Source organism: Oryctolagus cuniculus, chromosome 9 (assembly GCF_051225735.1).
Source record: "Oryctolagus cuniculus isolate XC-2025 breed Fujian yellow rabbit chromosome 9, ASM5122573v1, whole genome shotgun sequence".
NCBI classification, from domain to species: Eukaryota; Metazoa; Chordata; class Mammalia; order Lagomorpha; family Leporidae; genus Oryctolagus; species Oryctolagus cuniculus.
The window spans coordinates 89,222,067-89,245,711 of NC_142875.1; the positions used below are offsets into that span (position 1 = coordinate 89,222,067).

At 44.0% G+C, this 23,645-nt stretch overlaps 1 protein-coding gene and 1 long non-coding RNA gene across 3 annotated transcripts in view; one reads left to right on the forward strand and one right to left on the reverse strand.

The window, feature by feature from the left end:
• LOC138843838 (uncharacterized) overlaps positions 1–19,859 on the reverse strand; it is a 51,501-nt gene extending 31,642 nt beyond the window's left edge. The window contains exon 1 of the long non-coding RNA XR_011378888.1: positions 19,651–19,859. This is a non-coding gene — a long non-coding RNA (uncharacterized LOC138843838). The remainder of the gene's footprint in view (positions 1–19,650) is intronic.
• A 35-nt stretch (positions 19,860–19,894) lies between these two features.
• MICAL3 (microtubule associated monooxygenase, calponin and LIM domain containing 3) overlaps positions 19,895–23,645 on the forward strand; it is a 232,899-nt gene continuing 229,148 nt past the window's right edge. For both annotated transcript variants that reach the window (XM_008250134.4, XM_089304311.1), the window contains exon 1: positions 19,895–20,411. The gene's annotated coding sequence lies outside the window, so the exon portion shown is untranslated. The remainder of the gene's footprint in view (positions 20,412–23,645) is intronic.

The window sequence follows — 23,645 nt, forward strand, 5'->3', positions numbered from 1 at the left end:
GGAGCCAGGTGCTTCTCCCGGTCTCCCATGCAGGTGCAGGGCCCAAGCACTTGGGCCATCCTCCATTGCACTCCTGGGCCACAGCAGAGAGCTGGACTGGAAGAGGGGCAACTGGGACAGAATCCGGCGCCCCGACCAGGACTAGAACCCAGTGTGCCAGCGCCGCAGGTGGAGGATTAGCCTATTGAGCCACGGTGCCGGCCTATTGCCAATCTTATTCTTCTAATTTGCTTTGAGTGTCTTGTCTCCACAGAGAAAATGTGAGCTCCCAGCAGGAATGAGCCCCATATTCTTTCTCTTCTATGACTTTCTCTGTGATCCATGACAGAAACACCACAAGTATTTATCAATACCTCACATCTAAAACAGTTGCCTTTTCCCACAAGCAAGGTGATTTGTTGCTCATGGTGGAACTTGCAGGGGAAACTGAGGTATTTTCTAGAGAATGGGGGTCTTCTTGGCCTGTTACTTCCTCTTTCTTACAAATGTATTTCAAAGACAGAGACAGACTGACAAACAGACGGACAAAGAAAGCTCCCATTTGCTAGTTCAGTCCCCACATGACCACAACAACTGAGGCTGGGCCAAGCCAAAGACAGGAGGCTGGAACTCCATCCACACCTCCCACATGGTGGCAGGGACCTAAGTAGTTGAGCCCTCACTGCTATCTTCCAGGGTGTACATTAGCAGTAAACAGAAATCAGGAGGGAGTGGAACCCAGGAACTCTATTGTGGAAAGTGTAGAAGGCAGGCATCTTTATGGCTATGCCAACACCCACCTCTCCTGGTTTTGTTTTGTTTTTGTTTTTGTTTTTGTTTGTTTGTTTTTGCACCAAAGGCTTTCCTCAGGTCAAAGGAGACATAGGACAGAATAAGAAAAGAAGAGCTGCATGCATCTGGGGTGGGGAAGGTGAGGTGGGGTGGTGGGGGAGGGGTCCAAAGACCAACAGCTAAACAATCTTACAAAGAAGCAGAAAGGAAATGGGCTTATGAACTAAATGCACCCTCTGCCCTCACCCCTAGCCCACTGCCACCAAGCTAGCTCACTTCTTCCTCCCTCTGAGTTATGAAGAGGCCCTCAGAACAGGGAGTGCCTACAGTGTCAGCCAATCCTGAGGATTATAGAGCAGGGTACAGGGAGTGCATGTAATGGGAAATCATGTTCCCGGAAACCAGGTGCTTTTCCTAGGTCAGAGGTGGGCTACAGGTATGTAACAACACGCTTTGAACTTCCAGTATCCTGAAAAAAAAATCAAAGCAACTATTAAAATCAGCTTATATATACACAGACATAGATGCTTTTACATACAATGTGTATGGCATAAATCTGCCTGTTCGCTTACATTCCTGCTTATAGATGTTATATATATGATAGACACACAGAGGTAGGTACACATCTGTGTATATAGTATGTGTCAGAGCAACAAGGTGGGGACATGACATCAGCTGTTATCTTGCTGCTCCTCAGCCTTCTTCACAGCCCCCTTGCCTTGTGCCCTCCAATCACCACTGCCTAATTAATCAGACTAACAAGATCTCTGCACCCAAGGAAGGGGCTGGGATCAGCGAGACTGAAGGTGGCTTAGAAGGAGAGAAGTCGAAGGGCTATCAGGGGAACTGGACCATAGGCAGCCTTTGCATCTCACCCTCCAGAGCTTCTTCTCTCAGGAAATATTTGAGTCAGTAGACTCAGAGGCTTGACTCTCACTCATGTCCATTAAGAGCACGCATTCTTTGCCCACTTCCATTTCTCGCCTACTCAGATTCTTTGCTTCAGCCAGATTAGCTGCTCATCATCTGAATGTAGCTGGGGACTCCCTGACTCTGTCTCTGCTTAGCCTCCTGCCCTAACACACACCTCCCCATCACGCCCCATTTCCAAGCACTACAGCAGTCCTTTCCTGCAAGAAGCCTTCCCTGACAGCCCAGCTGAGAGCAAGCACGCCCTCCTAGAACGCTCCTGGTTCTTACCCATACTACTCCACCTCCACTGGCTGGCTGGCTGTGCTCTCTCCATAAGTGTGCCTCTCACCTCCTAAACCAGACTATAAACTCAGCTTTCTTGTCAAATACCTTGATGTGCCCAGTCAGAGCCCCTGCTTTTGCTGTCTGCTCAGTCCTTTTACTTCCTCTTTCTATTAGATTGAACAGGCACAGCAAAACAATCGAACCAAACATCCCTGACTTAAATGAAAAATTAATCAGTTGAGTTTGTTTTTCTTATTCTGGATACTTCCAGAAGATTAGAAGTCTTCATTTCTTGAGTTCTTTGCTCAAAACACTAAGCCTTCTAAAAAATTCTTTCTGAAAAATAATTTACAGGACCCATTTTTGTTCATTTGGTTTGTTTTTTGACTTTGTAACTACAGTCACCTCTGGGAATAGGTGAATATTAATTTGGGACCCAAGGTCCTGAGTTCTGTGTGCAGATAGCATTTTGTTTAACTCCAAGTTAATGATGGGTTTGGGAATGATTTAAGTCCTCTGTACTGTTCTTCCTGATTAAGGCTTTTCTTCAGCGAGCCAGGGTCACCTGTCTGGGGATGCAGAGACAGGAGCAGAATCAGATTCTGCGCTTGCTTGGAGATACACCTTTGCATTCGGACAGTGACACTGGAGGTTCTGGCGTGACAGGCAGGACTTCTCCCTCATGGGAACTTCCATTTGCTCCAGCCATTAAGGGCCAGACTGGAGCTAAACAGGGAATTCCGAGCAAACTAGGAAGGGAAGCCCCACTCAATTGGGGGACCTTGTCAAAAGTCTTCGCCTCAAGCTTTGTTTGCAATCACCTTTTACCTCACACATACCCAGTGGCCAGGCAGCTCTGCCCAGGGCCATCCGCCAACTGTGACTCAAACTGACCTCCTCCAGCCAACCCTGAATTCTGTCTGGTTTTCTTTCCTTACTTCAGTGAAGCTACAGGTACTTCCAACCTCATTCATACCTCATACAAACCCCTGCCTGCCTGCCTGCCTGCCTGGGGTAGAACCCAAGATAGAAGGTAAGAAAAAAAGTTCTCTGTTATACTACTGACAAACTATTTTGGCTGAAAACTGAGTGGAGGAAGAAATGATGAAACAGTTATTATTTATTTTTTTAAGTAAAATAAATAGGCATTTAACATCATCCTTTACATTCTCATAACAGTATTATAGGTTACAAAGTATTTTCACATGTATTGTCATTTGGACCTTACATTTCTCTAAAATGAGGGAAACAGAATTTCTGTTCCCATTTGACAGACAGAGAAGTCCATTTATTTGCTCAAGGTCACATAGTTAGCAAATAATGCTACTAGAACTCAAAGTCGGGCCTTCTTGTTCCAGGTCTAAAGACACTGTTGAAGTATCCTTGATGTTTGTTTATCCTTGCTCTTCCTGCTACCTGTAAAAGGGACACATCAGAAATGAAAGATCTGAATGATCTCTATGTGACCCCTGAAGTCTGGCCTCAGTCTGGCTCCCATCTTGGCAGATGGTTCTAAGTCCACAGGAAGAGCCCGAGCTGCTTCCCAGCATGCAGGCTCCTTGTGCCCGGGCGGATAGGCGTACCGACTACTCACCTGGTGCTTCAAGCCAAGGCATGTCTCCCAGTTGGTCAGCCCCCGGAGACCTCTTACAATACAGCACACCCACTGCTCTCAATAGAGAACATGAGGCTTATACACCGTCAGACAGCAAGTTTGGTGCTGGTGACTTGGCTGTTAGAATGAAGCAAACAGGCTGACTCCTGGCTGTGTGGGAAACTCCACACGGGAGGACAAGTTTCCCATGGGCACACCCTTGTCTTCTTCCTCCCCTTGGGCTTAGCTTTGTCAAAGAGGAACAGAAGCAAGAGATGCTGGGCATAGGCCTGCTCCCTTCCACCCTTGCCTGAACAAAACCAGAGGCAGGGCTTGGTCCTAGCTATGTCTCCTGCTGAAGTGAGATGTCATCCACAGAAAGTTCCTATTAAGTGTCTACTTACAGGTTATGGGCAAAGAGTAATTTCTGCAATGCCATGCCCTCTAGCAGTAATCCAGACCTCCTGGTTTTGCAATACCATGAGGTAGTGCTAATTATCTTAGGAGAACACAGGGTGGGGCTGGGGCAAAGGAAGTGCTGGTTAAATTATTAAAGCTAAATATATTAAAACTCACATTGATTTAAAAATAACCACATAGGCAGGTGTTGTGATGTCGCAGGTTAAGCCACTGCTTAGGATGCCCATATCCCATGTCAGAGTCACCAGTTCAAGTCCTGGCTACTTTGTTTCTGACCCAGCTTCTTGCTAATATACCTGGGAAGCAGCAGATGATGGCCCAAGTACTTGGTTCCCTGCCACATACCTGGGAGACCCAGAACCAGATGGAGATTTTGCCTCCTGGCTTCTGCATGGCCCAGCCCCAGCTGTTGGGGGCATTTGGGGAGTGAAAGAGAAGATGGAATCCTTCTCTCTCTCTCTCTCTCTCTCACTCTGCCTTTCAAATAAATAAATCTTTAAAGATTTTTTTTTAAATAACCACATATCATCTGGCCTTTTTAGGAAAATGAAGAGGGGTTGGGTTTGGAGAGGAAGAATTGCTAAGTGGGCACAAAGACAGGCTAAAACCACTCCAAACAGATGTGAATCACTCTAAGGAGTCCAGTCTTGTGTTTTTCATTCCAAAGGCCTGAGCCAAGTAGACCTGGTAGCAGAGCTGGACAGCTGCCAAGCCAGGAAACTGGGCTGGGGAAGGAAATGGCACAGAGCGATGTCTTAGCTGGTCTCCAGGGAACAGAAACAGCAATGGATACAACACCTGGCATCTTGCTACTAAGACAGAACTCACTTCAGACTTTGGTCCTTTGGGAACTTGATTAAATAAACGTCAAAGGTAGATAACTTGCTGACAGCCAGCAAGTGGTTAGGAGCATTTATGGATATACATAAATCATCTGTTAACAGTGCTTGTGTTCTAAGTCAGTGAAATACACAAATTGGTTATTATGACTGCTAGGAAAAATGGAGCACTATAGAGCAAGGAAAGCCAGTGTTCTAGAGCAGCAATAATCTTCAACACAAATGCATGTAAGATGGAAACCTGTTCTGAAAACATGAAGAGGCACCAGTAGATGAAATGTCAATCTGGGGCTTACCTTACACCAAGTTCAGGCTATCTCACTGGGGCGGTATGACACAGTTTCAGAACTGTCATTCAAAGCCTGACCAGGATTTGCCTTTCACCAGACCCCACAAAAATACAAAAGTAAATGAAATCAATCTTTCAAAATATACTTGCAAAATTACACTTTGTGTAAAATAGTTTGATATTTATTATTGGAGTTAAAGTAAAGAAAATTATTTATTCCTGTCATTAAGGATCTTATAATCCCATTGAGAAGCCAAGGTCAATATTAACACAAATAAAAGTGTAGTCTTCCAGGGCAAGCACTGTGGCGAAGCAGGTTAAGCTGCCACCTACAGCTCCAGCATCCCATATGGGCACCGGATCAAGTCCCAGCTGCTCCACTTCTGATCCAGCTCCCTGATAATGCACCTGGGAAAGCAGTAGAAGATGGCCCAAGTGCTTGGGTTCCTGCACCCATGTGGGAGACCTGGAAGAAGCTCCTGGCTACTGGCTTTGGCCTGGCCCAGCTCCGGCCATTGTGGCAATTTGGGGAGTAAACCAGTGGATTGAAGACCTCCCTCTCTCTGTCTTGCCCTCTCTCTCTCTGTAAGTCTGACTTTCAAATAAAATAAATAAATCTTTTCCTACAAAAAAGTGTAGTCTTTCTCTTCTTGTACAAGAGTCTGTAACATCACATACTTCTCTCTTTGTTCTGAGTCTGAGCAACCAAATTGTACAGCAGTTCACTTTGTCCCAGGGGTCCTTCTGGATTCAATTCTTCATTAAAAGTTTTATTTGTTTTTAAAAATATATATTTTAATGTAATCTAAAACAAATAATTCTGAATTGTTTGGGGAACCAGAAGATCAAGAGCAGTAGAATGTTACCTACTGGAGTGAACTAGCACAAGAAATGGAACACAGGAAGACCTTTACATTCTCAGGATCTCTGAGGTAAAGGGAACCTAAAAGAATTAACTTCTCTCCTGAAGTAAGCATCCTCCTATAAGCTTTTTGATGCATGAACGCCAACATTTTCCTGAACAAACTTCCAAACCATTCTTCTGTGAGTCAGAAACACTGAGAAATTCCGAGTCTGAATGGAAATCCATCTCCCCTTAGCCCTCATCCCAGATAACTCTCCTTCTGCCCCATGGAGTGACATAGAATAAACCACATACTTCATTGAACAGCCCTTCAGATATTTGAAGTCACTAAACGCATTCTTCAGGAGTTTCCAAGATGCTTATGTCCAGCTGCTAGGACCCTTCATCCTGTTCTACAGTGCTCAGACTCTCACCATCCTCTGGTGAGTGGATTCTAGTTTATCAAGATTTTTCAATCCAAAGTACAAGTTATTCTATTTATTTGTGCTAAATCTCAATCTATGGGCTTTGGCCTATTATTTAGAGCAGAGCAGTTTTTTCAAAAAAATATTTTATTTGAAAGAAAGAGAGAAAGAAAGAAATTTTCCACCCACCTATTCACTCCACAAATGCCCACAACAGCTGGGGGTGGGCCAAGCCAAGGTCAGGAGATGGAAAGTCAATCTGGGTTTCCCATGTGGGTGGCAGGAACCCAACTACTTGAGACATCACCTCTGCCTCCCAGAATGAGTACTGGCAGGAAGATGGAATCGGGAGGCAGAACCAGGACTGAAACCCAGTCATGCTTACATGGGATACTAGCATCTCAAGCAACGTCTTAACCACTATGCCAAAGGCCACCCCAAGGAAGACAATTTTTAAAGTTTACCCTGTACACTATAGGTTAAAAATAAATTTTAATCTACTTCTGTATTAGCTGTTTTTCTTAGTTTTCTGTCATCCGCAAATTCAGTGAGCCTGCCTTCAGACTTCACAATTACTAATGAAATGTAGTATGACCAGGAGTTACTTGTTTATTTTTTTTATGTATTTGGATCTACTTGAAAGGCACAGCAACAGAGAGGGAGAGGGAGAGCGAGAGTGAAAGCAAGAGCAAGAGTGAGAGAGAGAGATCTTCCACCTGCTGATTCACTCCTCCATTCAGGTCTCCCACACAGGTGGCAGGGGCCCAAGTACTGGAGTCATCAACTGCTGGTTCCCAGGATGCACATTAGCAGGAAGCTAGAGCTGAGTAAGGACCAAGCCCAGGGCTGCTGACATCCCAACCACTGCACGAAATGCCCACCACCAGTCTGGTTTTAGAAGCTACATTTTAAAATCGTCAAAGGTGGAACTGGTTTTTTGTTAAGATCCACACATCCCACAATGGAGTGCCTGGGTTCAGTTCCTAGCTCCAGCTCCCAATTCCAGCTTCTAGCTAATGCAGACCCTGGAGGGCAGCAGGGGATGGTTCAATTTCTAGGGTCTCTGCCACCCACATGGGCAACCTGGATTGAGTTCCAGGTTCCCTGCTTCAGCCGGACCCAGCTCTGATCATTTCAAGCATTTGGAAAGTGAACCAGTGAGTGGGAGTACATCCTCTCTTTATGTCTATTTGTCTCTCAAATAATAAATCAACAAAAAATTTAAAGCCAAATGCCAGGTGAGGCAAACCAGATGTGAGAAGCAGTGTGAGTGGAGTGGGCCTCTGCACACCAGGGGACGGGGTAAAAAAGCCAGAAATTCTCACTGGAGAGGAGAATCAGAAAGTCTTAAGAATGTCCATACCCTCTGATCCAAGATTTCACTCCTAGAACTCAATTGCAAGGAAATATTTATAAATACAGGCAAGATTTATGGAGAAAACTGTTGCCACTACTTGCAGACAATAAAAATAGGAAAAGCTCAAATATGTAGTAAAATAGAAATTATTATATATTCATATAATGAAATATTATGTAGCACTTACAATGTTTTTAATTCATAAAAGTGATTACTTAAAGAATCCATAGTTATTTAAAAAAAAAAAGAAAAAACAATTCAAGTATACACACACACACACACACACGCACATACAATCTCATCTCAACTTCGTTTAAATATAAAAAGCCAGGAGCCAGCACTGTGTTGTAAAGAGGTAAGCTGCCATCAGCTGGGCCAGCATCCCATTTGGGCATTGGTTCAAGTTCCAGCTGCTCCACTTCTGATCCAGCTCCCTTCTAATGTTCCTGGGAAAACAGTGGAGAATGGCCTAAGTACTTGGGCCTCTGCACCCATGTGGGAAACCCAGAAGAAGCTCCTGGCTCCTGACTTTGAATTGGCCCGCTCCAGCCATTGCAGCCATTTGGGGAGTGAACCAGCAGATGGAAGATCTCTCTCTTTCTCTCTGTCTCTCCTGCTCTCTCTGTAACTCTGCCTTTCAAATAAAATAAATAAATCTCTCTCTAAAAAAAAAAAAAAAAAAGCTAGAAAAAAAAGACCAGAGGAAGATATGAACATTACTCGTGGTATTTTGGGTTGGTAAGATTATGGATAATTTTCATTCCTTTATGTTCCTATATTTTTCAGTTTTTCTAAAGTATACATCTTCTTTCTTAAAAAAAAAAAAAACAGTGGGAATAGATACAATGGGAGGTAGAAATAATTATCAGAGATTCTGGACATGCCAGGAAGTTTTCCTTAAAATCCACTTAGGTCACCTCTCAAGAGATAGCATCCCACAGAGATAGGTGAGAATTCCAAATTTACCTGGTATCCAGCTGGGTAACCTTACCAAAGCAAGTCACTCACTTTTTGTGTTCTTAAGTTCTTAATCTATAAAACAGTGATGTAAATCCTACAGGAGGATTAAATGAAATAACTCATGAAAAGCCCAGGGACATTGTCAAAGCTGAGTAAAAAGTGTTCTCTTCCCTTATTCTAGAACCAGTGCAAAATCCCTGCTAATCTATAGGTGGAACAGACACCAGCTCCAGCTGGTGATGAAGGGAACTCCAGAAGATGAGTAGAGAGCCTGTTGAGCCACAGCCCTGGTCCTTTCAGTTTCACTATTCACATCAATGGCCTTGGATATGAGAGGGACACTAATTGATGAGATAGAGATGCCATGATTAAGGAAATATTAATTGGGACAAGCAAGAGCTCCATCTCACTGTCTCAACAGCTACTGCTCCACTGCCTTCAGAGAGTGCTTGCTGTAGTCTATCTGCTTTCAACCACACAGCTTCAGAGGATTAATACTGAAGTCAATGATCCTTGAAAATAAAATAATCTGTAAGGCTTCTTTCTGCTCAGATTATAACGCTATGATTCTAATAAGCAGATGTTGATAGAAATGTGTTCAAATCCATCCTGCCTTCCATCTCATTTACTTTAGTGCTTGGTGGATTTCTTTCAAGTTCTATGAGCCAGGACAACTTGGGGGGTAGAGGCTGTTTGGGCTGTTTGGAAGGGAAAAGAGGACTTTACTGGCCCTAGCAGCAGGAGACTTTCTCAGAATGGGGAAAGAGGAATTCTTGCCACTGCAACTTCCCCCAAGGAGCCATTCATCAATCTCTACATCATTATCATCCTCATTGCCTGCCATCACAATCCCAAAAGACCCAAAAGACACAGTCCTGAACACCATAATCCCAAGTGTTGAATTTCTGAAAGATTAAAATCTCTAGTCTTAAAATCCTTCAAAATAAAAATCCTAAGAAATGACAATTCCAAAATATTAATATCCCAAATATTGAAATTCTGAAGGCTGAATTCTAAAAAGTCTCAAGTGCCATTGAAGAAAGTGACTTTTTAAATGTAAGATGGGCAGAAAGCTGAATTCTGGGGCTGGTATTGTGGTGCAGTGAGCTAAACTGCCACCTGGAATACCGACATCCCATATCAGAGCTCTAGGTCAACTCCAAGCTAATATGCCTGGAAAGGCAACAGAGATACCCCAGGTGCTTTGGGTGTCTGGCACTCATGTGGGAGAACTCAGATGTAGCTCTGGGTTCCTGGCTTCCAGAGCTACCAACTCCAGTCATTGTGGCTATTTGCAGAGTGAACCAGTGGATAGAAGATTTCTCTCTCTCTCTCTCTCTCTCTCTCTCTCTCTCTCTCTGTCTCTCCCTCCATCCCTCTCTCCATCACTCAGGATTTAATAAATAAATCTTAGAGAGAAAGCTGAATTCACACACTTTCAGTTGTCTGCAGGATAAGTGCCAAATTATTCAGTTGTGTACTACTTCTGTCTCTGCACACATGGCACCATGCATGCCTTCTCAGAGAATTAGAAGTATTTGTCAAGCCCAACAACCTTCTGAATCAAAGATATTTGCTAATATCGAGTTTTCCCCAGTGTTAGAAAACATTAAATGGTGAATGAAGCTTGCTTAGGGATCTGACTGTCAAAAAAAGATAGATTTGTATTTAACACTAAATCTAATATGGAAAAACTGGCACACACACACACACACACACACACACTTTGACTAATGAATGACACTTGCAATGTTGTACCCACCATTTTTCATCAAATATATATAATTCACGACACTGTTTGGATCTTTAAATTCTAGAATTTACTCATTTATATATTAGTGACTAGAAAAAGCAAATCAATTTATCAGCACTTGTTGAAGATTTTTTGGACTTTGCAGAAGAAGATAGGTTTCAATCCCAAACCACAATGACGTGTGATCAAGTTTCTTGAAGTCAGTTTTGAATTATTACCAATAATTTGCCTTTTCCATTCAGCCCAATGCATTTATTGGAAAATCAAGGTGACTAGATTGGCCATGCAATATGGCAATGATGAAAATTTCAGTTTAAAATGTATCATTTGGAAGGAGATTCCAAAATGGCGGATTAGGGAATGACATACTGTGCAAGGCTAGAAAGAGACAATAAAAAAAAATGTAGGAAGTGCACTCTCAGGAAGAATTGGAGAGAAAACTGAAAACTGCACTGGAAATCCTACAAGAGGAAGAGGGAGAAGAATGCTGTGGACCTGTGTGGAGGGTGTAGACAGGCAGCCGTCAAGAGCCAGAGCAGACAGCAACTCGGAGACAGAGATGGGACCGGACTGCAGCAACCCTTGGTGATACAGGCAGAGGGAGAGCATGGTTTGAGTCTGGACTGGAGCCCTGAGGGCTTGCGGTTGCTAGTGGTTGCTGGCGGAACCAGTGGAAGTAAATGGGACACATTTATTTCATCTCAATTTTCCCACAACAGCACCTGCTACCTGGCTGAGAAAGGGCAGGTGCCATATTGGGTTTGGGCAGGAGCTGTGGAAGACTTTGTGCACATGCACAGCAACTGCCTGAGACAAGATGCCATCTTCTCAGCAGTACTGGCAGCAGTGGTAGGGAGAGAGCAACATTTAGCCAGTGGCTCTTGTGTATGAGTGTGATCCAGAAAATCTAGCAGAGGGAACAATCTGCAGTGCCCACTGACTTTGAGCCTGGCTGGGAGGTGGCTGGGTGAGGTGCCCATAGCCTCCCATGATCAAGACACCTAGGTGGAGCTGTCTGGGGGAACATCTGCCTCTCTGTTTACTGGACAGGCTGGTAGGGCAAAGAAAAACCTCTGCACCCAGCAACTGTGGGAGACTTGTGTGCTGAGACTGTGGGGACTCAATGGTTACATGAGAAAGCGCAGGGAATAGCTGGGTCTCTGGGAATTCACTGGGTGCAGCACCACATGCTTGGAACTCCTTGGTGGCCTGGAGCAGGTCATTGCAGCAGGAACTGTGCTCATAGTAAAGACTGTGCAGGTCATTTATGCAGTTCATATGGTGGTACAGAACACACTGGGGGCTAACATCTGGGCACTGAGATCTATCAAACCCAATTTGGCTGTTACCCTAGATACTCACCCCACCCTGAAGCACTGACCAGAACTCCCTGGCCACACCCACCACACACCTCTTGGTATTCACTGAAAGTGCAGACATTCCACTAAGCCCCAGAGGAATAACTCAAAGATAAAAGACATCAGAGGAAAAAAAAACAATAAAAATAAACAAAACAAATGCAGAAATTCAAGAAACAAGAATTAATAAGACAACATGACCTTCCCAAAGGAACAAAACATTTCAATACTAGAATGTGAATTAACAGATTAAAGAAATGTAGGAAACAGAATTCAAAAATTAATCATAATTACTCAAAAGCAATCATAAGCAAATCCATGAACTAAAGAAAACCATACACAATATGGATGATAATTTTTCCCATGAAATTGACATTTTAAAGATAAATCAAATGAAATATTAGAAATGAAGAACTCAATAGATCAAAAAGGGGAAAAAAGCAGCAGAAAGCTTTAACAGAAGACTTGGTGAGGCAGAAGAAAGTATATCTGAACTAGAAACAAATCTTTGGAAACTTTACAATCAGATCAAAACAAGAAGAAAATAGAAAACTTAAAAACAGTGTTTGAGATTTATGAGATACTATCAAATGACCCAACATATGGGCGTTAAAAGTACTTGAAGGTGTGGAAAGAGAGAATGGACTAGAAGGCCTATTTAGTGAAATAATTACAGAAAACTTCCCCAATTTGGAGAAAGAAAGGGATGTCAAAGTACAGAAAGTGCATAGAACTCCTAACAGACATGACCAGAAAAGAGCCTCACCACAACACATTGTAGTCATACTTACCACAGTAAAACATGATGAAAAGATTCTAAAATGCGCACAAAAGAAATGCCAGATTACTTTCAGAGGGTCTGCAATTAGACTCACAGCTGAATTATCATCAAAAAATCCTATAGGCTAGAAGGAAACGGTGACATTTAGTCCAAGCCTTATAAGTAAAAGAAACTGTCAACCCAGAATACTGTACCCTGCAAAGCTCTCATTTATGAATGAAGGTGAAATAAAGACCTTCCATAACAAACAGAAATTGAAAAAATTTGTTGCCTTTCATCCAGCCTTATAAAAGATACTTAAGGATGTACTACACACAGAAACTCAGAAAGATAGCCATCATTAGAAAGAATGTGAAGGCAGAAAATCCACCAGTAAAAGTACAAAAGAAATCCAGGCTGGCGCCACGGCTCAACAGGCTAATCCTCCACCTGCAGCGCTGGGTTCTCGTCCTGGTCAGGGTGCCAGATTCTGTCCCAGTTGCCCCTCTTCCAGGCCAGCTCTCTACTATGGCCCAGGAATGCAGTGGAGGATGGCCCAAGTGCTTGGGCCCTGCACCCACATGGGAGACCAGGAGAAGCACCTGACTCCTGGCTTCGGATCGGCGTGGTGAGCCGGCCACAGTGCACTGGCTGCAGCAGCCATTGGAGGGTGAACCAACGGCAAAAGGAAGACCTTTCTCTCTCTGTCTCTCTCTCTCTCTCACTGTCCACTCTGCCTGTAAAAAAAAAGAAAGAAAGAAAGAAAGAAAGAAAGAAAGAAAGAAAGAAAGAAAGAAAGAAAGAAAGAAAGAAATCCAAAGTAAACAATAAGAATATTTATAGAAAAATGGAAGGGCCAAGTCATTACTTATCAAATAGTCACCTTGAATGTTAAGGGCCTCAAAAAGATATAAACTGGCTGAATGGATTAAAAAATGAGACCCATTTATTTGTTGCCTAGAAGAAATACATCTCACCAATAAAAATATACACAGACTGAAAGTGGAAGGATGGAAAAGATAGTCCATGTTAACGGAAAGCAAAAATAGGTAAGTGTAGCCATCCTAATATCAGACAAAACAGACTTTAACATAAAAACTGTTAAAAGAGATGAAGAAACGTACAAAGTAATGATTAAGGGATTAATTCAACAGAAGATATGACTATAATAAATGTATACACACCCAATTACAGGGTGCCTAGCTATTTAAAAGAAATATTAATGGATCTAAAAGAAGACATAGACTCTAATACAATAGCAACGGGGATTCAATACCCCACTTTCATCAATGGACAGATCAAGTAGACAGAAAATCAACAAAGAAACAACTGAGTGAATCAACACTATGGACCAAATGGACCTAACTGATATCTACAGAACTTTTCACCCCATAGTTGCAGAATATGCATTCTTATCATCAGTGCATGAAACTTTCTCTATGATAGACCATATGCTAGGCCATAAAGCAAGTCTCAGCAAACTAAAAAAAAAAAAAATCAAAATCATACACTGCATCTTCTTGGACTACAATGGAATGAAGCTGGAAATCAATAATTCCAGAATCTCTAGATCATATGCAAACATGTGGAGACTACACAACATGTTCCTGAATGAACAGTGGGTCATAGAACAAATCAAAAGAGAAATTAAAAAATTCTGGAAGTGAATGAAGAGCATAATACGTCATATCAAACCTTATGGGATAGAGTAAAAACAGCGTTGAGAGGGAAGTTTACAGGGCCAGCACTGTGTTTCAGCAGGTTAAAGCTCTGGCCTGAAGTGCTGGCATTCCATCTGGGCGCCAGTTTGAGTCCCAGCTACTCCACTTCTGATCTAGCTCTCGGCTATGACCTGGGAAAGCAGTAGAAGAAGGGCCAAGTGCTTGGGTCCCTGCACCCATGTGAGAGACATGGAAGAAGCTCCTGGCTCCTGGTTTTGGATTGGTGCAGCCCCGGCTGTTGCAGCCATCTGGGGAATGAACCAGCAGATGAAAGACCTCTCTCTCTCTCTACCACTCCTTCTCTCTGTGTAAGTCTTTCAATTAAATAAATAAATCTTTTTTTAAAAAAAAAATCCAGAATCTATAAAGAACTCAAAAAATTCAACAAAGAGAAAATAAACAATCCAGTTAAGAAATGGGTAAAGGACTTCAACAGGCAATTTTCAACAGAGGAAATTCAAATAACCAACAGACAACTGAGAAAATGCTCAGGCTCACTAGCCATCAGGGAAATGCAAGTCAAAACCACAGTGAGGGCCGGCACCGTGGCTCGCTTGGCTAATCCTCTGCCTGTGGCACCGGCACCCGGGGTTCTAGTCCCAGTTGGGGCGCCGGATTCTGTCCCGGTTGCTCCTCTTCCAGGCCAGCTCTCTGCTGAGACCCTGGAGGTCAATGGAGGATGGCCCAAGTGCTTGGGCCCTGCACCCGCATGGGAGTCCAGGAGGAAGAACCTGGCTCCTGGCTTTGGATCAGCACAGCATGCTGGCCACAGCGCACCAGCCGTAGTGGCCATTTGCGGGGGGTGGGGGGTGAACCAATGGAAAAGGAAGACCTTTCTCTCTGTCTCTGTCTCTCTCTTACTAACTCTGCCTGTCAAAAAAAAAAAAAAAAAAAAAAGTGAGGTTTCACCTCACTCCAGTTAGAATGACTCTCCTATAGAAATCAACAAATGACAAATTCAACAAATGACAAATGCTGGCAAGGGTATGGAGAAAAAGGTACCCTGGTCCCTGTTGGTGGGAATGTAAACCTTTGCAGCCACTATGGAAGACAGAATGGAGACACCTCAGAAATATGAACATAGATCTACCATCCCACCCCTGGGAACTTATGCAAACCAAAAGAAATCAGTACATAAAAGAACTATCTGTACCCCCATGTTCACTGCAGCACAATTCACAACAGCTAAGATATGGAATCAACCTAGATGTCCATCAACTGTTGACTGGATAAAGAAATTATGATGTATATATATACACTATGGAGTACTACTCAGTGATTTAAAAAAATGAAATCCTGTCTTTTGCAACAAGATGCACAAAACTGGAAACCATTATACTTAGTGAAATATGTCAGTCCCCAAAAGATAGATATCATATGTTTTCCCTGATCCAAGGTAACTAATACAGTACCCAAAATGTAGTGTATTAGAATGAAATAGATATTTTGAGATTCGACAGTTCAATGATTGTGTACAGCCCTTGTCTCTTCCATTGAGGAACAGGGTGTTTTTTTCCTCTCTCTCTTCATACCATTTGTTGAACTCTTTTACTTAAAGTAGAGTTAACTATGTGGTCATTAAGTTAAACTGAAAAAAACATCTTTGTAAAAATTAAGAGTGGGAATGTAAGAGGGAGGAGGAGGAAGGGTTAGAGCATGGGCAAGAGGAAGGTTAGGGAGAGAAATGTCACTACATTCCTAAATCTGTATATATGAAATACATAAAACTTGTATAACAATTTTTTTTTATTTTTTTAAAGATTGATTTTATTCATTTGAGAGGAAGAGGTACAGACAGTGAAAGGGAGAGACAGACAGAAAGGTCTTCTGTCCATTGGTTCACTCCACAAATGGCCCCAACGGCTGGAGCCATGCCTATCTGAAGCTCAGAGCTAGGTGCTTCTTCCCGGTCTCCCATGTGGGTGCAGGGGCCCAAAGACTTGGGCCATCTTCTACCATTTTCCCAGGGCGCAGCAGAGAACTGGATTGGAAGAGGAGCAGCCAGGACTAGAACCGGTGCTCATATGGGATGCCTGTGCCACAGATGGAGGATTAACCTACCGCACCACAGCACCTGCCCCAATAAAATTTTTTTTTAAAAGGTAAAAAAATTTATCATTTGAGGCAGGCATTTGGTACAGTGCTTAAGACCCTGCTTGGGACACTCTCCTTCCAAATCAAAGTGCCTGAGTTGGAGTCCTAGCTCTGCTTCCAATTCAAGCTTCCTGCTAATGCACACCCTAGGAGGCAGCAGGTGATGGTTCAAGTACTTGGGTCCCTGCTACCCACATGGGAAATCCAGATTGAGTTTCTGACTCCTGGCTTCAGTCTGGCCCAGCCTGGCCTGTTGCAGGCATTTGGAGAGTGAATCAGCAGATGAGAGATCTCTCTTTCTGCCTGTCTCTGTCTCACTGCCTTTCAAATAAAATGAAAATAAATAAAAATTAGGGGAAAAAAAGGTTATCATCTTTTAAAAAGATACATCATCTGTCTACATTGACATTTCTTCCCACTGATGAAATTGTAGGATCCTTTAATGAATTAAAGCTGCATTTGCCTGAAGAAGTCAACAAAGTTACTGATAGGCTAGGCAGTAATGATGTGCACTGTAGGATAAGAAGACATGTACTGGGTTTGTTATTCAATCACCAGTATTGTTTCAGCCAAATATGTGGACTGTACATGACTGTATTCAGAATGGATTTCCATGTACCCCAAACAACACAGAATAAGCAGAGATGGGAAAATTTAATAGGGGGAATGCTCATGTTGGTGTATATGGAATCATAGAATTTCAAAAGGAGCAGTACCACATAGAAAATAAATGTGAGCATATTTTCTGAAGAGACCCAGTCCCTAGGAGAAAACAAGCAAGTGTTCACCAAAATCAAGACTTAAAGATTCAATTAAGGAAGGTAAAAGTTAGCTCGCTCTTATGGACTGCCTCCAGTCGATGGCCCATAATCTATATTATAATACAGCTTCTCCAATGTCAAAATTTCCTTTTTTTGAGTTTTTTTCCCTTTTTCTCACTATTTTAAGGTGTCAACATTCTTACAATTTACTATGCTATGTATTTCATCTTGGCATCATATATAATCCTGGAGATAAAAACTACATAGTTTTAGCATTTTAATGTATTTTTAGGAAACTTGACTCAGAAACACATTATCACAGCACTGACATTATATGTAAGCATTGCGCATGTATGCAAAAACAATGAAATTTCCTCAATAAATGAAGAGCTGTCATTTTGTACATCTGCATTTATAAAAGGCAAAATTCTGCAAGATCTCTGCTCTTTGGGCAACTGTGTATGTGGTTCTGATCAATCATGGTTTTTGAACAATCTCAGCAAATGACTTAAATTGCCCATCATGGTATTTCAAATAACTACACACGGGGCCAGCGCTGTGGCACAAGTTAATCCTCAGCCTGCGGTGCCAGATTCCCATATGGGTTCCGGTTCTAGTCCCAGCTGCTCCACTTCTGATCCAGCTCTCTGCTATGGCCTGGGAAAACAGTAGGAAATGGCCCAAGCGCTTGGGCCCCTGCATCCATGTGGGAGACTCAGAAGAAGCTCCTGGCTCCTGGCTTCCGATCAGCACAGCTCTGGCCATTGCGGCCATTTGGGGAGTGAGCCAGCAGATGGAAAACCTTTCTGTCTGTCTCTCCCTTTCACTGTCTGTAACTCTACTTCTCAAATAAATAAATAAATAAATAAAATCTTTTTAAAAAAAAAACTGCACACAATACTGACCATAGTGATATGCATTTATACATTTCACATCTTGATCTATTTCTTTCTTTTTTTTTCTTTTCTTTTCTTTTTTTTTTGGACAGGCAGAGTTAGTGAGAGAGAGAGAGAGAAAGATCTTCCTTTCCTTTTCCATTGGTTAACCCTCCAAATGGCCACTGCAGCCAGCGCACTGCGGCCGGCGCACTGCTCTGGTACAAAGCCAGGAGCCAGGTTCTTCCTCCTGGTCTCCCATGCAGGTGCAGGGCCCAAGGACTTGGGCCATCCTCCACTGCACTTCCGGGCTACAGCAGAGAGCTGGCCTGGAAGAGGAGCAACTGGGACAGAATCCAGCGCCCCAACTGGGACTAGAACCTGGTGTGCCAGCGCCGCAGGTGGAGGATTAGCCAAGTGAGCTGTGGCGCCGGCCTTATCTATTTCTTTAAAAATAGAGTACACCTGTGCATAATAATTATACCAATGCTACCATCATTAGTACATCCAAATCTTTATGCAAAAAAAAAAATGTAAGCTCTCATTGCCTATTTTATTGTGGCCCATGAAGTGTTCTCTCACGGGTTTATATTTCTCAAACAAATTTCCCTTAAAAATGTAAATAAATGGGGTAGGTGTTGTGGTACAGTGGGTTAAGCAGCTGCTTGGGAAGCTTGCATCTCATATTGGAGTGCTTTTTAGAGCCCTGGCTACTCTGCTTCTGATTCAGCTTCCTGCTAATGCATCCTGGGAGACAGCACATGCTGAATGAAGTACGTGCGCCCCACCCCTAGGTGAGAGGCCTAGATGAAGTCAGAGCGCTGTCTTCAGCCTGGAATTTGGGGCATATACCAATGGATAGAAGATCTCTCTCTCTCTGTCTCTCTCTTTCTCTGTTGCTCTGCTTTTTATATAAATAGTGGGAAAAATTTAAGGGAAAAATATAAATAAATATTTTAAAAGAATTTTTCAATTTTCCTAGCATTCTATTTTTGGAATTTTGATCTTTTGGCATATTAGACCTTAGAAATTTTAAACCTGTCAGGATTTCAACATCAAGACTGTATCTTTTGGGGCTGGCACTGTGGTATAGCTGGTAAAGGCACAGCCTGCAGTGCCAGCATCCCTGGCTGCTCTACTTCCAATCCAAACCTGGGAAAGCAGTAGAAGTTGGCCCAAGTCCTTGGGCCCCTGACTGGCATGAGAGACCAGGAAGAAGCTCCAGGCTCCTGGCTTCTGATCAGCCCAGCTCCAGCCACTGAGGCCGTTTGGGGAGTGAACCAGCAGATGGAAGACCTCTTTCTCTCTCTCTGCCTCTGCCTGTCTGTAACTCTCCCTTTCGAATAATAAATAAATCTTTTTTAAAAAATTACTATCTTTTGGGATATGGCCCAAACCCATCATCATCATCTACAGTAATCCAACTTTATAGTTTTTTTTAACAGATGGAATATTTTAAGATCATTTTAATTTTAAATTTTTCTAATTAACATGCAATACTTACGTATTTTTACGGGGTACAATGTAGTATTCCAGTACATATACACAATATAAACCCCCCAAAAAAAACCAGGCAACAAGGCTTTCCATATCCTTAGTATTTTTCATTTTGTAAGATGCCTGCAAACTTACCCTTTACACTGTCGGAATGTCACTACAGCCCAAAGAAGTTAACTTGCTTATTCAGCTTCCCAGAGGTCTGCCCTTTGATGCTGCTGCCGGAGGACGTATGTCCAAGGGCAAGCCTTGCAAACATTCTGCTGTGTGGTTGGCAGGATTCTCAGGACAAGGGGTCTCAAGACAGCACCGCAGCTTCCAGCCCTTAGGATGCTAGTGTGTGCGCTGAAGTGGGGATTGGGGAGGAGCAGAGTGCTTTGGTTTTGCTTTTGCTTTGACCCTCAAGAGCAGGCTTTCCGGATGATGCCATCCAGGAACTCCACTCCCAGTCCCTCGCAGCTCCCCAGACACCGGCAGAGAGCCCAGCGTCAAGGCGCGTCGCGCACCTTTTCCTTGGCTGCGGGCCTAGCTCGCTGCGGGAGCCCCCGGCGCAGCCTTCCAGGTTACCACGGCAACCGCGCGAGCCCGCAGCCCGCGGCGCGGCTGCGCTGCCCTCACCAGCACGGCTAAGGTGCGGCGGTGAGCGCCGACCGAGAGGCAGGGGCCCGGATCTCCTCATTTGGTCCACTCTGGACCTGTGGGACCCGACAGAGCTGGGGGAAGGGACAGGTGCGAAAGGCACGTAACCGCCGACGGGATTCCCCTCCTGCTGGAGTGCCAGGTCCTGGGCTGTGTGCAGCCACAGCGGCTGCACCTGTGTACTGAGGCCGACCGACCTGCAGAAGCGGCAGGCATTTGTCACCCAGAGGGAAGATGCCGGTTTGAAGCCCTGCTTGGTAAGTACCATCAAATCTTCCTTTGGGTAAGCAGATCTTCTAAATGACAAGTTGATGTCTTGATGCATGCCTTAAAAAAAAAAGCACATCTTTAAATTGCTTAAACGTTTAAATAGCATTTTGCTCTCTGACGTCTTTGAGTTTCTTAGATTTTTTTTTTTTTTGGCATCCTTTTAACCACACTGTTCTCTTAACCAGTAGGACCTATAGCCCAATATCCTTGTCTTGAGTGCCGCTTTCCACCTCACCAGTGCGGACACCATGCATCCCAAAGATGCATCCTAAACCCTATCAGAGAAGCAACAGAGCTGTTTCCCAGCCATTTTCATCGACTTTTAAAAAATCTTCCTATCCCACAATCAAAGAAACAGCACCCCCCAGGCAAACCAATGTCAGGTGTCAGAGGAATTGCCAGGAGGTTCCTGGTGAAGCCTTGTGCTTTCTACTGAGTGCAAGGAAGCGAATCCATGAGCTCATCCCAAAGGAACAATTGCTCCACCAGAGGGACATCCCTGGCGCTCCAGAAGAGGGCGCCAGCGCTCGCTTACGCGGCTCGGTAAACAGGCCGATGTGCATGTACTGGGACTGCAAGGGAAGCCCTGCAAATGTTTCTTCTGAGGGTCCTTAACAAAAGGGGGAGGGGGAAGGGTTAAGTTCGTTCCTCCTGGAAGCACACTGATGCACCGGATGACTTCCGGAGCACTGCGTTTGTTTTGGAACCAAATCATAAGTCCATGGTTAAAAATGCTGTCTGTGTACCCGGTCTGCCAACCCATCCCCGCCCCCAAAAGCTTTCCTACTGCTCCAGCACTGTGATCAACCATTCAGAATTTTCATTGTTCTAGGGATTCAAGGGAAGGGTGAGATCATCTTAGAATTGAACGATAAACTGCAGGCTGGCTTTCTAGGTCCCTGTATTACTAGGGATTGGTTGCAGGACCTGACTGTATGCTGGAACACCTGGGGAGCTCTAAAAGAATATTGATGCGTGGTCCCAGCCCTCTGAGTTCTTGGATACAGCTTAATCACTGATATTTTTTTTTTTAAGCTTCCAGGAGCTTCTAAGGAGGTAAGGTTCAAACCCACTATTGTAATCAAATAAGCTGACATTTTTTCCAGGTGAACTTGGTCATACTGTAGCCCCTCAGATATAAAGCTATTGTAGGGCCAGGTACATAACTGTTGGGACCCCCAAGGAGCTGCAGGCAAAGAGCTAGCAGGAACTTGGGCTGCTCAGATCAGCTCAGAATGAGGGTGACACTTCAGGGCAAGGAGGGGAGGATCTTTCTCAGACCAGCTCCCCTCACTAAGTGAAACATTCTAATCTATTCCAGAGCAAGTGTGTGTGTGGGCGGGGGGGAGGGTGCTGTCTGTAGATGACAGCGGTAACCCCCCATAGATTTATTGACAAATCTGTCCCCTAATCAGAGGCACATGTGAAAATGTCCCACCCACTGCAAGAAATGGATGCATAGAAAGGAGGAGGTAGGGATGCAGCATTCACTCTAATGAAGAAAGAAGCAACAGCAAGACACCCTGAAATGAGAAAGTATTATCCTTCTCTGACCTAAAAGCCCCCAAAATGTCTTGACCCTTTCCTGAGCCTAAGGGAAATCTTAGAAAGATCTTATCTCTGAAAACTGGAGCAGAAGGTACAATACCCTCTGTACAAGGACTGTTCCAAACTGGGAAGCAAAAGGATTTTTTCTGACTCTTGTATTTTTTTTTAACCAAACTTTCTCTGCATTCTACACTGAGTTTACTAAGCTCAGAAACTAGCTCCCACATCTTAAGACCTCTGATGTAAGGCCAGGTCCCTGAAGGAGTAATAGGGCCACTAGCTGGGCCTCCTCCCCCACCTTTTATTTTTAAAGACTTATTTATTTATTTGAAAGGTAGAGTTACAGAGAGGCAGAGGCAAAAGGAGAGAGAGAGAAAAAGAATCTTCTGTCCACTGATTCACTCCCCAAATGGCCACAATGGCCAGGGCTGAGCAAGGCCAAAGCCAGGAGCCAGGAGCTTCTTCCATGTCTCCAATGTGGGTGCAAGGGCTCAAGTACTTGGTCATCTTCTGCTGCTTTCCCAGGCACATTAGCAGGGAACTGGAAATGAAGTGGAACAGCCAGGCCTGGAGCCAGCGCCCATATGTGATGCTGGTGCTGCAGGCTTTACCCGCTACAACACAGCCACCACAGCGCAGGCCCTTGACTCTTACATTCTAAAGCTATCTCATGAATATTCATAAGTCATAAATGCTGAGTAGCAGGTGTGAGGCAGAAACTACTCTGCGAGTTTGTAAGGCTAAGGTGCTCAAAGAGATTAGGTAAAGCCTTAAAACTCTAGTCCTGAGAAGTCAGAAAGTCAAATACACTGGAATGTGTGATCTGTCCACCTGGTGCCAGAATTTCACCTGTAGCAGTGTCCTAATGTTCTTGGTTTCATTTTGGTTAAATTGAGAAGAGGTTAAGGGCTCCCCGGGGACTAAGTAGATGTGTTAGTATTGTGTCTTTTGAAACCCTTGGCGAGGCTCAGACAGCCATTTCATTAATAGGCAAGAGAATTAAGATGCTGCTTAAAGAGTTAAAACTCACTTTTGTGATTTGGAGCACAAAAACCTACGCCAGAGCCACACTGGGGGAGTGGCTGGAAGGTTGTCGCCTACCCAAAGAATGACCACGGCTCTCCCTACCTTCTGTACCAGATTACTCATCACTGCATTTCCAGGTAGGGATGGGGACAAGCCCTCTCCTTTTTTCCACTTACTCTCTACAAGCAACTGGAGACAGTTACAGCAATCTTCATCCTTCCCTTTTGCCATTGTTTTTCCAGTCTGGGTTCAGCACGACACACACAATATGATTTTGTTTCCTCCTGGAGCTGACCTGGGCATTCTGCAGGATTTCTGCGGAACCACTGGGCAGAGCCAGGCTGTAGCCATGCTTTCCCTCACCACTGCTGGCCTCTCCCAGCAGACTAGTTCTGCATAAAAAAGGTTCACGGTGGCTCTCTACTTCGGCCCCAGTACCTTTTCCCAACAGGTCACCTCCCTACTGACCCACCTCACCAGGCAGACTAGAGCACCCCAGGAGCAGCAAAACCTTACTTCACTTGTCAGTACCCCATCAGGCCAGGACTACCAACCTCTGTACTTGGAAAAGGACAGTTTATTTCACAGGCCACTCAGGGAGCTGTCCTGGTGGTCTGGCTTAGTCCGTCCTTAGATACTACTTAAAC